The sequence below is a fragment of the Heterocephalus glaber genome, unplaced genomic scaffold (assembly GCF_053883595.1).
Source record: "Heterocephalus glaber isolate CG9 unplaced genomic scaffold, H.glaber_assembly_v1.0 deba00001662, whole genome shotgun sequence".
NCBI lineage: Eukaryota > Metazoa > Chordata > Mammalia > Rodentia > Bathyergidae > Heterocephalus > Heterocephalus glaber.
In genome coordinates, this window is record NW_028258403.1 from 6,270,706 (window position 1) to 6,284,618 (window position 13,913).

A 13,913-nucleotide genomic window follows, 5' to 3' on the forward strand; every position below is an offset into this window, starting at 1 on the left:
ACAATTTCCAGCAGTGAGATTATTCATTGACATCATCTGAAGTATTATCTGGGTGGCTATTTGCCAGTCAGGAAAAGGAGCAAATATAGCAAGGTTCTCAGGTCTGCCGACACGTTCTGGCAGGACACTAAAAGGCCTGAACAGCACCCACCAACAACAGGGCCCCCGGAGTCTAGTCTGGGAAGAACAAGTGTGACCTGAAGCAAGACACCGGCCACCACGGACTATACTCCCTGTGGAATGCCAGCGCACAGAAGCCCCATGAGTTCCCAAGGCTCTAGAAAAGGACAGGGAAGAATACAGGCATCATTATCACTTCATGATTTTCGGGATGCAACAGAGTTTAGTGATTTCTCTAACACTTGTCAGATGTGGGACAGTGTTATAGTTTGGATCCAAAAGCTCATGTGTTTAAGGTTTGGTCCCCAGATGATGATGCTATTGAGTAGTAGAAGAAACTTTAGGATGTTGGAGGAAGTAGATTTCTGAGGACATGCCTTTGAAAAGGATATGGAAACCCCAGCATCCTCTTCGCTTTTTCTTCCTGATCTCCATATGATGAGTAGCTTTGGTCTGCCACCCACTCCCTGCCATGACATTCTGCTTTACCACAGATCCAACTCAAGAGGTTCAAGTGATCATGGCCTAAAATGTCTGAAACTATGAGGCAAAATAAATCTTTTCTCCTTTTAGGTTGTTCATTGCAGGTACCTTGTCACAGCAATGGAAAGCTGACTAACACAGGCAGAATGGGGAAAAGGAAAGAGTAGACACATAGGTTTAACTGCTAACTCATATTCTCCTTGTCTTTCTAAACATCTGGCTTTTCATCCACAAAACAAAAACACTCAAAATAGTCAATGCTTCATAGGTAACTGCACAGACTGAAGAGATCATGAAACCTTCTTCTGCTATGTAATATCTTTTGTTTTCACCAAAGAAGGGAAGTTCCACCTCCTTACCTTTTACTGGCAAGTCTTATAAATAATGCGTTTTCCCCTATCTCTCATTCATGGGTTTCTGAGAGGTTCTATTTCTCTAAATCACACACATGCTTACAAGTCATTTTGAAACTAACTAATATTCAAAAGAATGTATACCCAAAGCAATTTCAAAGCCGAATGTGATAGTGTGCCCATAGTCTTAGTTACTAGGGAGGCCGAGGCAAGATCTCCAAATTAGAGGCCAGCCTGGGCAATTTAGCAAGACCCTATCTCAAAGTAAAATTAAAAGGGCTAGGGATGTAGCTCAATAGTATTATCTATATTTATATCTATATCTATATCCATATATGTTATATAGAGATATTACTATTGAATATATATATATATTCAAAAACTTAAGTAAATTTTTTTAGTCAAACTTTTACTATCTTCCAAAGTGACTTCTATAAAAGGCAAACTCATTTATAGGTTAAATGATTTTAGGGTTTCAAGTGGTCTCATAATCTTACAATTGTCCAGGTCACATGCCCAGGCTCAAACATTTCAAGAAGTTTCCTTGCTAAAGTATTTTATGACTCTGCAAACCACCTCTTGATCATATCCTACCCCAAAACAGTAGAGGATAAAATCACGTATCAGTGACAGCTAATCTCCATGTCTAAAGAATTCAATGTTTCACAAATGTTCCACGGAACTCTTAGTTTTAAAAAAGATAATATCTAAAAAGAAAAAAAAAGCAGAAAACAAAATACAGAGAGAGAGACACACACACACACAAACAATTGAAAAGTAAGCAAAAGACCTGAATAGGAAGTTCACAAGATATTACCAATACACATGTGCAAAGAAGCTAAACTTCACATGGTGATATGAGAAATATGTTAAAACCATAACGATAAAACCCTATTCAAACATCAGAATGACTAAAATTAAAATGACTTATCAAACTAATGTAGAGCAAGGGAAATCGGATTCAAACCTAATGGGAGTATAAATGATGACACTGGAAAATTGTTTGGCTGTAACTACTAAATCTGAGTCTACTCACATCTTAGGACTCAGCAGTTGTACATACACATACACAATCAGAAATGCAAAACTATATTCACCAAGAAATATATGCATGTTCACAGCAGCATCATTCTTCTGGAATTAGAAACAACTACAATATCTACCATCAGCAACTGTGGAGTCTTCATACAAGGACTGTTTTCTGACATTGAAGATGAACAAACTAATGCAGCATACAAAATCTAGATGGCTCTCACAAACAAAATCAAGGAAAGTCAGACATTCAAACTCATAGTAACAGACAGGAAAGGCTTTCAGTGGGAAGATACAGGAAATGTTGGCCAAACGATGTAAAATTTCAGTTACAGAGGAGAAATAAGTACATGAGATTTATTGTACAACATGGTATGTACTGTTAACAACAACGTATTGCATATGTGAAGACTGGTAGGGAGTAGATTTTAAGTGTACTCACAACAAATAGGTGCAAAGTAATACATATGTTAATTGACTTAGTCATTCCATAATGTATACGTATATAAAAACATGTTGTACACAATAAATATATACTATTTTTATTTGCCAAGTAAAAATAAATACAAAATTGGAAAGTCAGATAAAAAAGAATACAAAAGTGTGAGCATTTACATAATGTTCAAAATTAGAAAAAGTGGCCTATAATGTGAGAAGTCAGTACAGGGGCCTCTGTAGAGAAGGAAGTAACTAAAAGGTACAAGGAAAGGTTTTGGGAGGCTAGTGTTGCTTTTTTGCCTGATCTGTTTTAAGATTAAATAGGTGGATTCACTGTATGGAAGTTCAATGCACCACATAAATTATGCTCATTATGAATGTATGTGATACTTCAATGAAAAACCTTTTTTTAAAACAAACTCATCCAGATGCCTCTTCCTGAGCAGTAAAAATGGGTACATTATTTAAATCGTCCACTAGCATAAATTTATTCAAGCAATCAGGCCCAGTACAAAGAGCAAGAAACATCATGCTCTGATCCTTGGGTCTGTACTCAACTCTTGTCACTAGTAGTCTTGATTCACTGGGAGTTTGACACATCTTTTTTAAATGCTTGGGTAATTATAAGAGTCAAAGGAAATACTATGAGATTATTTTGTACACTGCAAAATGGTATTCCAACATTTGTTCTTATGACATCAGCACAAACCACAGAAGATAGAGCTGAAGAACAGAGGGATCCTCAGGAAATAGAGAAATTTGAGGAGCTCTAGGGGTTATTTTCGAGACTCTTCAGGACCAGAAGCACAGTTTCTTTGTGAAATTTCATTTTGACTCAAACAGAAAGTTACTCTATTTTTCATTTTTATAGCAATAATACCAGAGCTGCTCTATAATAAGCTTTTCTATCATAAGGAGGGAACTTTTCAGCTCCCATCTGGAAATGAGGCACATTCTTCATTTTGGAGGTACCAGACTTCATTTAGTTTCTCTCTCATTCTGTCTTCAGCTTCCTTCTGTCTCCATGCAAGTTCCCATGTGTTAATGCATGCTTTATGAATGTGTTGTTTCCCACTAGCTCTCAGGTTAAGAATTAGGCCTTTTTCAGGCAAGATGGTGCTTGGAATATCAGGCTTGGCTCTGCATAAACTCAGGGTTCTTCCAGCCTTAATCTAAAATCTAGCCATTCTCATCTCCTGGAAGTCTGATAGAAACACAGAGTCTCAGGCCCCATTCCAGCCCCAGTCAGGCAGAATCTGCATCTTAATAGGAAATCCAGCTGATTCGTAAGTACCTAAATGTGTAAAATGACCCTAACTAGATCATATGGCTGATTGTCTGCCGCACTCTGGGGCCTATAGCTAGATGTCACAGCCTTGCCCAAGTAATGGAGTTCATCCTAAACAGCCTTACATGAATGACTTCACCTCAAGCCTGGGCTGATATGAATGAGCCATGACCCTATACTTGTACTTTATATTCCAAACTGAAGTCATTTTTCTGGAACTTAAGCAGGTAGGAGTCAAGGGAGGTAGGAAGAATGGAAGATGGAAAGACATAGCTGGTCTCATTTCTCTGTGACTGTCAGGAAAGGTGGGGAGGGTTATACTTGAGAATTGAAGTAGGAAGAAGAGGAGAGTCTACAGAGACTGCTACATAGTACTGTGGGCCTCAGTTAAGTCATTTACCTTTTATATCAGTCTTTCAACTGTAATAAGGGTAAGTAACAGTATCCACTTTCGAGAGTTGGTTGTGAGGAATAAAAAATTCAATAGTTGTAGTGCCTAGAATCATGTACTATGTTAGCATATAATCTAAACACAAATGTTAAATAAAAATATGTACTGACAGAAAGAATAATAGTACATAAAGAGGAATCTCTGAAGAAAACAGCTGTAAAGCTTAATTTATTTTTATTGATTCTTCACCATATCCCAGATGTGCATACTTTGGGTTCTTAAACACTGAGGGGGGGAAAAAAGAAGAATCCTGTTTTCAAAAGAGCTCACAATCTAATAGGGTTGGAGAGCAAGTGCCATTCTAAAGAAAGTGTCTGAATTTAGGATTTCTTTCAAAATTCATTTTCAAAATTTATCAATTGCCTAGATCAGTGTGTGGTTGGCAATGTCAAAAAAGAATCTGAAAGTCTCATTTCTCATTTTCCAGTAAATAAAATTAGGAGAGATGTTCACATTCTTAGTTTTGAGTCCTTATATAAGTATCAACCAACTTTCTATCCTTAAAGTAGGTTTTTTTTTGGTTGTTGTTGTTGTTACACCTGCATAAGGATTTAATTTTAAAAGGGCTTACTTTTGGAATGCCCAGTTTTATACCCTTGGCTCCTTCTCAGCAACAAAACACCTTCCTTACTGCTATTTAATGACAGGGTAGATTAAATTCTTCAAGAATAATATTAACTTTGGTACTACTGGCTTTCACCTTAGACTATGTGAGGCAACATATTCCTAAGCAATCTAAAGCCAAAAACATGTCACAGATATATATCCTATCCGACCAAGCTTCTCTATAGTTATGGAAGGTTATTAGATTGAAGTACACGTAATTACCTGCCTCAGAAATCAGATAATTCCCTCTTCAAAAGGACACCTCCCCCTCCCCCTTTATAAAGGACAGTGACGGGCCTTCCAGTGAGGCCTAGAGGATTAGGCTTCAACTCAAACATCATATCTTTCATTATTTGAAATTGGTGCGATATCAGTTTAAATGCTCAGCTCTAGTTTTGTAACAATGAGAGCAATCTCTGTTTTTCAAAGTCAGCAGAGAGAACTTAAAAACACAAACCTCTTGAAAGAGTCCAATAAGATCATGGAACAGGTGCTCACAGGGTAGGTTTAGCACCCTTTGGAAAGCAGTGGATTTCAAGCTTTTGTGGCTTTATTAGTTTAGGTCTTAAAAACTATTCTCATACATGGTGTCCCAGAAGAAAGTAAAATGGATTGTCAAGGTAATTGAAATGTGAACACAGCTTCTAATTTCCTCCCACTTCAAATTCTAAAGGAGAGAGAAACAAGAAGTTTAGCAATCTACCAACTCATCTTGTGTAACCCTATGAGGAAGTGAATATCTAACCCAGGACTACAGAGTAACAGTGCACCATTCTGGAGCCCATAGTGCACTCATGCCAACCCCATGAGCCAGACCAGACAGCCAGAAGGGATTATTGCTAGTCCCAAGTAGCCACAGAGGAAGCTTGGACTCTTAAGGGTAAGTAGCACAGGCTCCAGGTAGGGGAAACATGGTCCATGCCAAGTTTTAGTTTCCACTTCTTCTTCTGCAATTGCTCCCCATTAGCCTAATTCAGTTGAACCTTTCCAGAGTTAATAGACTCATGGAAAGTAAACTAATGAAATTCCCAGATTTTCTGCAGTCAACATTGAAGCAAATATTTGCAACCTCATTCCCCAAAAACTTTCCCTAGAGCTGCTAATGAAATGCAGTGGTTTGCGTCTTAGGTCCCTTTATTTCCTCTACTCATGTAAAAGATAAAGGTCAGTAGAGAGGGCAGAAGTCTGCTACACAAGGATGAGCAGATACCACCACACTAAGGAACTGTAGTGCCAACTGAGCACTTTAGGGATGGTCTTCTGATAAAAAGGAGACCACTCCATAAAAGCAGACTGCAGACCCCAAACTACAACTAAAAATGATCCAGACTCAGTAATGTAAGACTGCTATAGAGACTTCAAAACTACAGGAACTGGAGAGCCAATAAGCAAATTAATTCTGCTGTAGGACTAGGATTTATATCCCTTTACCCTAGACCTCTCCCCACACCAACAGCACCCAAACAAATTATAAACCTCTTCCCCTTGTTTTCCATGGTTTTCCCCTTAGCCCTCATGATTTTTGGCCGTTGTGGAAGGGAAAAGGCAAATAGCATTACCATTCCAGGCATATTTCTATGAATTCAGTCTTACTCTGATCTTGTAGAAAACTATAGTCCAAATGTTAATTAACTTGCCAAGGTCCCACAGCAAGTTAATGGTAAGGCCTTGTTTCACACTCAGCTCTCCCCCTTTCTAAAGCCATCATCTCTGTGCTTTGTCAGTGTCTACTTCACATGTGACACATGGAAAGGCAGCACCTTTATCCATGGAAGTGAGTTAGAACGGCAGAATCTCAGGACCCATCCCAGCCTACTGAGTGTGATTCATGACTCTAACAAGGTCTCAGTTCTTACCATACACAAGTTTGGGAAGCACTGTTTTACTACGCTGCTAAAGAAGGAAGAAAATGCCTCCACCCATGGGGCAACTGCCTCAGTTCCAGTGTTGTTAACTCTCATTTAGCATCATGACTCTGGGACCTAACACACTGATGCTCTCATAACACCAAGGACGATGTGAATCCTGTTTGAATATAGTCAGAGGTTTTAAAAATGGGGAGGATGGCAATCTTGACAGAGCTCTACAAACAAATTAGTATATGACACTAATATGTGTACCACAGTCAAAGCTTAAAGGAGAAGCTAAGCATAAGCTGTCCAGTCAGAATGCCCTCTGGTGGCTCATAACAAGGAAGCCTAAATATGGAATTAGTTTCCAGAGGGAAATCCAGAAACACACAGATCTGAAGATCACAAGGCATCTGCCATGAAAAGTATTCCACTGACTCAGGAGCAAAACAGAACAAAACCCTTTAAATTCAGAGAAAAGATTTTTAGATGAGAGAGTGACAGGAGAATCCAAGAGCACCAAAGACAAGCAGAAAGGAATAACCCAAATGCCAGGAGCAGAAGCTGACACCTTATTGCTAAAGTTATCTTGCAATTTTTTTGTTATTTTAATTTGGCCCCAGCCACAGTGATATTTTTTAGGGAGCTACAACTCATATACCATGAAATTCACATTTTTTTTTTGGTACCGGGGATCGAACTCCAGTCCTTTTAAAGTGTACAACTAAATACTTTTTAGTGTATTCACAAAGCTGTGCAATCATGACCATGCAATTCCAGAACATTTTCATCACCCTAAGAGGAAATATCATACTCATAAATAGTCACTCCTCATTTCTTCCTCTCCCCAACCCCTGGCAATCACTAATCTTCTTTCATCACCAAGGATATCCTTGTTCTGGACATTTCATAATAGAATCATATATTATACAGCCTTTGGTGTCTGACTTCTTTCACATAGCATGTTTTCAAGGTTCATCCACGTCATAGTATGAATCAAAACTTCATTCTTTTACATAGTTAAGTGGTTTTCCACATATTGTTTATTCCTTAGTTGATGGATATCTGGATTGTTTCCATCCTTTAGTTATTAAGACTAATGCTACTATGAATATTAATTTATAAGTGTTAACATGAACATGTATTCAATTATCTTTGGTATATACCTAGGAGTAGGATTGGTCTTTAGGCAGTTAATGTTTAACACTTTGAAAAATTTCCATACTGTTTTCCAAAGTGGCTGAACATTTTACATTCCCATTATCAACATAGAATAATAGGGCTCCAATTCCTCCTATGTGTCTTTTTGATCATAGCCATCCTAGTGGATAGGAGGTGGTATCTCATTGTGGTTTTGATTTGCATTTTTCTGATGACTAACCATGTTAAGCACATTTTCATACTTCTTCAAAGAAGTACCTATGCAAATCCTTTGCCTACTTTTGAATTGGGTTATTTGCCTTTTTATTGTTGAGTTGTAACTTTTTTCTTGCTATTTTTTGAAACTCCAGTCAAATACCCTCTTCCTGGAAAGCTCTTCTACTATCCAACATTCTTCAACTGAGCTTTTAATGCTCCTCTCTATACCTGGAAAGACTCACATCTATTGTGTAATGGGCCAGGAACACTTCCTCTCTCTCTTTCTGGAAGACAATCTCCTTGCTGTCATCTACCTGCTTGTGTCATCTACCACTTTCCATCATCACTAGAACTCATCTACTACTTGAGTGAATTTACAGAATCAAGAAAGAGCAATCCACAACCAGTAACCCTAAATATCACACTGTGCTAGGCACTACCTTTTGTCCTATATTATTTATATGCAGGCATAACCATAAGTCTTCATACTCTTGCTCCATTATATTACCAACCTAAAATGCTCCTTCTCCTCAGAAAAACATGACCTCACCCTTTACATTATCATTGTCCAGCTCCTTCATGTAGACTTTCTTAGCAAACAGTTTAAAATGTTTCTCTTTAAAATAAAAAACAGTAATAATTTGTGGAGTTTGCTAATCAATTAATATCCATAAAATGTTCCTTTATTCACTATTTATGTACTAGGTTAAACCACCTCACCCTTAGTTAGTATTAAACAACATACTAGAATTGTTGAAATGTGCTAGTTCAGTAATGACGTCCTAAAAGACACAAATAAAAGCTTAAAACTGTTCGGTGTTCTGCGAAACAAGCATTAAGTTGAATAAATTTAACCAGCATTTTGTTGTTGATACTGTTACACGTGGTACTTTGCAGAGTCTTTGATATAATGATGGGCACATGGAGAATCTCGGTAAGAGGGAAGAATAATGGGGACTGCTTCCCAAATTGATTTGCCCTTTACAAGAGCACACCTATTAACATCCACCCCAACAGCATTCTTTTAACATACTCTGCAAACTGCTGAGCTAATTCAATTGCTGCTCAATTCTATCAGCTGGACAAAGCTGGGTAGGTAGAAACCATATTCTCTACTGGGCTGAGGAAATAAATTTGCTTTTTTTAAAGACACCATCAGTTGGTAGACGCTTTTACCATAGTAGGGAAAAATGTATATTAAACATATTCATAATGTTTAAGACCTACCTGGGTTTCTGAAATTGAAAAATGCTAAAACAAGAAAAAAATGATTATTAGAACTGAGCTACTGCAGTATTAACCAGGGTTTTGGTTTAAAAGCACCTTCTAGGAAAGTTGGAGTTTGGTTCCAGGAATGGGCCTTGACTCTCTGTGACCCAGGAATAAGAGTCAGAACAACCAAAGAGAAAGTAAGTATCTCAATGCAATGATTGTCTTGCAACAGATTTATTAAAAGGAGTAAAGATATCAGACAGTCACTGCTAAGAAAAACAAACAATGATAAGGAAAACTGCTTTGCTCACGCTGGAAAAAAATCCCCATAGCAAAAAGTAGGGAAACACCCAAAATATACGCATCAAGTTATGGGAAGGAATTTTAAACAGAAATGTTCCCTACTTCTGTTAAGTGGGAGAAAGCATTTAAACAAGCTACCAAATCAAAAGAATTACAGCACAAAGGCTCTCTTTTACCAAGCACTGATTACTGCCAGGAAGGCAGGTTTGGGTCTAGAGTTTTATCTACTAAAACACTAAGTGGTACACTTGAGCTTTTGAATAGGTTTCTGATTTACTGATAGGCTTCTCTAGTGCTAATCATTTTAACACTAAAACAAAGCACAAATGGAAAGCTGAGATAAAATGTGATGGTCTGTTAAGATTCCACTTGGCATAAAAACACAAGAACTGGTTAAAGTGCTGAATAACCTCCTCAGACACCTTGTCCATTTGGGTGCTTTGTGACATAAATTTCTTTCTTTCTTAGGATGTTATCTCAGGAACCCTCCGGACTCAAGCAGGTTCCTAAAGTCTCTTATGCAAAGAAGTTAAAGTTCAAGGCCACAGTCTAGGTTGCAGCAAATCATGGCAAACTCTCAGCATGGTTTAGAAGACAAAGAGAAGAATTTAAAATTGGGTTGAGTCCAAATAGTGCTGACTCATAACATAATTCATCTATGGCACACCCCTGATACTACACAGCTGCCCCTGAAAGCGGACTTTCTTCACCCTTGGAGAGTAAGGGTATAAGCCATTGCCAATGCCAACCATCCTCAAGAAGGCACGGAAGGTCACCATTAAACAACTTGTCATCCAGTGTACTTCACACTCCTCAGAAGCCTTGATTAAACTGCCCATTCAGAGAAGACACCACTGAAAATACTTTTCAAATTTGCTCCTATGTGATTTTACCTGTCCTCCAACCATATGGTTCAAGCTGTCAGAACTGTATGCAACTCCTTTGCACAAGTGTCACACAACTTCCTTTGCACAAGTATCTGAGAAACCCAAGAAAGGAAAGGTAATTGTTGGATCTACCTAGACAGAGGGATAGATAGATCAATCAATAGATAGAATGAAGAGAAGAACCTATCTTTTTGTAAAATTCATTTATTTAATGAGTAATCAGAATCATTAAAACTGGACAATGGCAAGTGGAGCAGGTATTGGAATATAAAATGCATAAAGCAACTTCCTAGAACACTTGTAAGAAACCCTGTTTCTCCATATAGGAAGCACTAAAACAATGACATTTCAGAAGAAATTTCACTTTTTCTCTCTCATCATATAATTCAGCCATGTGACAGGCATGATCTCTAGATTAGCAGCATTAGAATCATCTGAAATTAGCAAGAAATTTAACTTGTTGGTCCTCCTCTCTGGACCTAGACTGCCACAGTCTCTGGGTGGATAGCCCAACAATCTGTCTTTTAACAAGCCCTCCAGGAGATTTGATGCTCCTGTTGAGAACCACTGCCCAAGGATCAAGGAAAATGCACACCTGGGGCAATGCAGGAGCCTACTTAAACCCTGACTGAGTGACAGACAATTTCACCAATCCCTGCCTCTGACTGGCACTGACGTTTATCTCAAAGACTGATTTCTCCAGTGAGAGTTTTGAGTCCTTAGTTCAAAGGCACAAAGAGAAGTCCAGTCAAGGCTCCATCCTAGGGTCTGCTGACTTCTTCATCAACCCTGAATATCAAACCAAGGTTTTCCTGACAGGACAGAGGTGGAGCCTAGGAATGTGAACATTGATAAGGCAGCCCAGGGGGTCTCCTGATCTCTGCCTCCCTCAGAGAGATAAGAGAACTGAAGTTCCAACCCTTCAAATCGAATCAAAAGAGATGGAATCCAGGAAAGGGGTGAGGAGAAGGGAGCAAATGGCCACTTTCAAAGAGCTGCGTCACTAAATTTCCTGGTACTTAGCTGGGAAAAGACTCTGGTGTTTTGTTATATTTAAGAATTAGTTAACAAAAAATGAGTGAAAAGCATAGAGACAATCCCTAAGGCATGAGTGGTGCTTTAAAGTTTTCTTAGCACTTTATATTTCCATTACTTTATCCAAATCTCACAATTTTGCAATAGAGAGGGATAAGGACATGATCATCCCCATTTGACAGAAGAGAAAACTGAGGTTGAATGTGGCTAATAATTTGTCTATCAGCTCTGTCATTAGCTGTAAAGCTGCAACTTGACTTCAGATCTGACTCTGGAACCTGTGTTGCATATCCACACTATGTGATTCCTGTATCTAGGAATCTGTCCCAAACTGGATAGACCCTAAGAAAAAACAAAGAAAAACATTCAGCAGCAATAGTGGGCTCCTAAAACATGGCACTTAGCAGCACATGGGTGCTCCTTTAAGAATTTAACACACAAACCCAACAGTCAAGGTGTTCAGCCAGAAAGGGGGAAAAGAGAGACAGAGAGGCATATTTCTAGCCTGCATAATCACTTCTGGACAGATTCCCACTAGCAGCCTTGGAGGCAAACAGTGACTCCCTGCCTGGGCAGAGGCTCCTCCACCCCACCCCCACCCCTGGGGTTATGACAGCGCAGCTCTGACTCGTGCGCAGGCAAAACCCCAAAACTCAAAAGAAGAAGTGGAAAAAGTGGAGCCCGGAGGAGAAACCGCAGGCATCCTCCACACCCTCACAGTCCACACAATGCCAGTTCAGAGCCCGAGGATGGCCTAGAAAGCTAACTTAGGACAGGATGGAATGAGACAGTGTCCTGGGGACTCGCTGGCATTATTCTTTCCCACCCAATCCCTGAGGGAAAAATAACAGAAAAGGGAGAAGGCTCATTATTAAGTCCTGGACCAGAATCAAAGGCAGATAGGCCCCACGCACCCTCTCCTAACAAACAGTATGCCAATCTAAACTCTCCACCTGACCCTCAGGCCCTGGCCTGTGCGATGGTGAGCGGGGTGGGATGGTGGGGTTATGGGGTGTTACAAACCTGAGGAAGGCAGGAGGAAAAATCAGGCCGCCCACTGACTCCAGCCACGCTGCCCCACCTTGTGTGAGAGGCTCCGTTCCGGAGCCCACTGCAAGAGCGAATTCGCAACCCGGCGCCCTTGGACTGTGTCTGAGGTTGGGGAGGAGGCATCGCCCAATACCAACCGCCTAGGAGCAGGGAGCTGTGCCCGCTGGGAAGCCCGCCTCAGTTTTGGCAGCAATGATTTTCCTAGGAGATGTCGGGATCCACAAAGATAAGGGACAATTCACTGATTTCAGCAGGGGGTGGGAGAGCTCAGCCCAGGGGCGCCGCGAGTCCCGGAGTTCCTCACACTGGAAGCCTCCAGGCGACACCCTCAGGGACCATACTACCATAGGGGCAGTGCCAAAGGAAGGGCTCCATCCTCAACTTTGAGGAAACTGCTCCGCTGGTCTGAGGTTTGCCCAATCTCAGCCGCACACCGGGTCCTAGGTTGGGATAGAATCAGGAACCGGGTCCCCTTCAGCGCTCACAAAGCAGCTGCGGCGGGGCGCGAAGCCCCTCTCCCGCCCGCCGACTTGAAGGCATCTCCCTGGGCGCCTGCCTGCTCCTCCCGCCCCACAGTTGAGCCCTTGCCCCGGCCGGCCGCCTGACGGGACTGAGCGTCAGGGGCCCCAACAGCTGCAGCAGCTGCAACCGCGTCCCCCTCCCCGCCCCCGGCCTGGCCTTCTCCTCACCCACCCGGTTCCCAGTACTCTGGCCCTACCGTGCGGCCGGACAAGTGCCCCGGTGGTGCCAGTGCGCGGCACGCGTCCCAGCCCGCGAGGCTCCTCCCGGAGGCTGCTCCGCACGGGGCTCCGGTCTCCGGACAGGGCTCGGCGGCCGGGGTGCGGGCTTGGTGCTGCTTGCTGCTCCCGCGCGGGCTCCTGCTGCCGCGCGCGCAGAGGGAGGGGTGAAGGGGGAAACTCCCGGCAACTCCAACTCCGGCGCTGGAGCTCCAGCTGCAGCCGCGCGCCACCCGCCCGCCGCCGAGTGCGAAGCAAACCTGCCCCCGCGGCTGCCTCTGAGCATGCCCAGTGCCGCCGTGGGCGAGCCTGAGCTCCCTGGCCTGGGGCAAAGAGTAGCGACAGGGCACACCAGGCGTCCCAGGGCCAGGAGCGCGGGGAGGCAGGGAAGAGCCAGTGTAGAGGAGAGTCCTCTGAGCAAAGCACCAGGGAGAAACTGGTCAGTGTGGAAGACATTGTGAGTTTCATGGGCTGTGGGAAGTTTGTGGGCTGGACAAGTGGGTTGCTTCTGTAAGTCTCTGAAAGACTGTATTTGAAAGGACAACCAGGAAACATTTATTCTCCAGGAAAGGAGTAGGCCCCAACAGAGGGGTTTTTATCCAGTCCACTCCTTTCTTCATGCCTAAGGTAGAAAGCTAACTGGCCAGGTAGGTGAATGAGCAGAAAGGGTAGGAGGAAGTAGCAGACTGAGAGAGCTCTAAAAACAAGG

The 13,913-nt window shown here is 41.7% G+C and overlaps 1 protein-coding gene across 4 annotated transcripts in view; it reads right to left on the reverse strand.

Moving 5' to 3' along the window:
• The window catches only part of Stxbp6 (syntaxin binding protein 6), a 271,004-nt gene extending 257,554 nt beyond the window's left edge, over positions 1-13,450 (reverse strand). Inside the window, exon 1 of one of the 4 annotated variants that reach the window (XM_004864058.4) lies at positions 13,186-13,450. The gene's annotated coding sequence lies outside the window, so the exon portion shown is untranslated. Of the gene's footprint in view, positions 1-12,440; positions 13,043-13,185 lie in introns of those variants that run through there. The other 3 variants (XM_087197040.1, XM_021243895.2, XM_087197039.1) reach the window with 3 other exon arrangements.
• Positions 13,451-13,913: the final 463 nt, after the last annotated feature.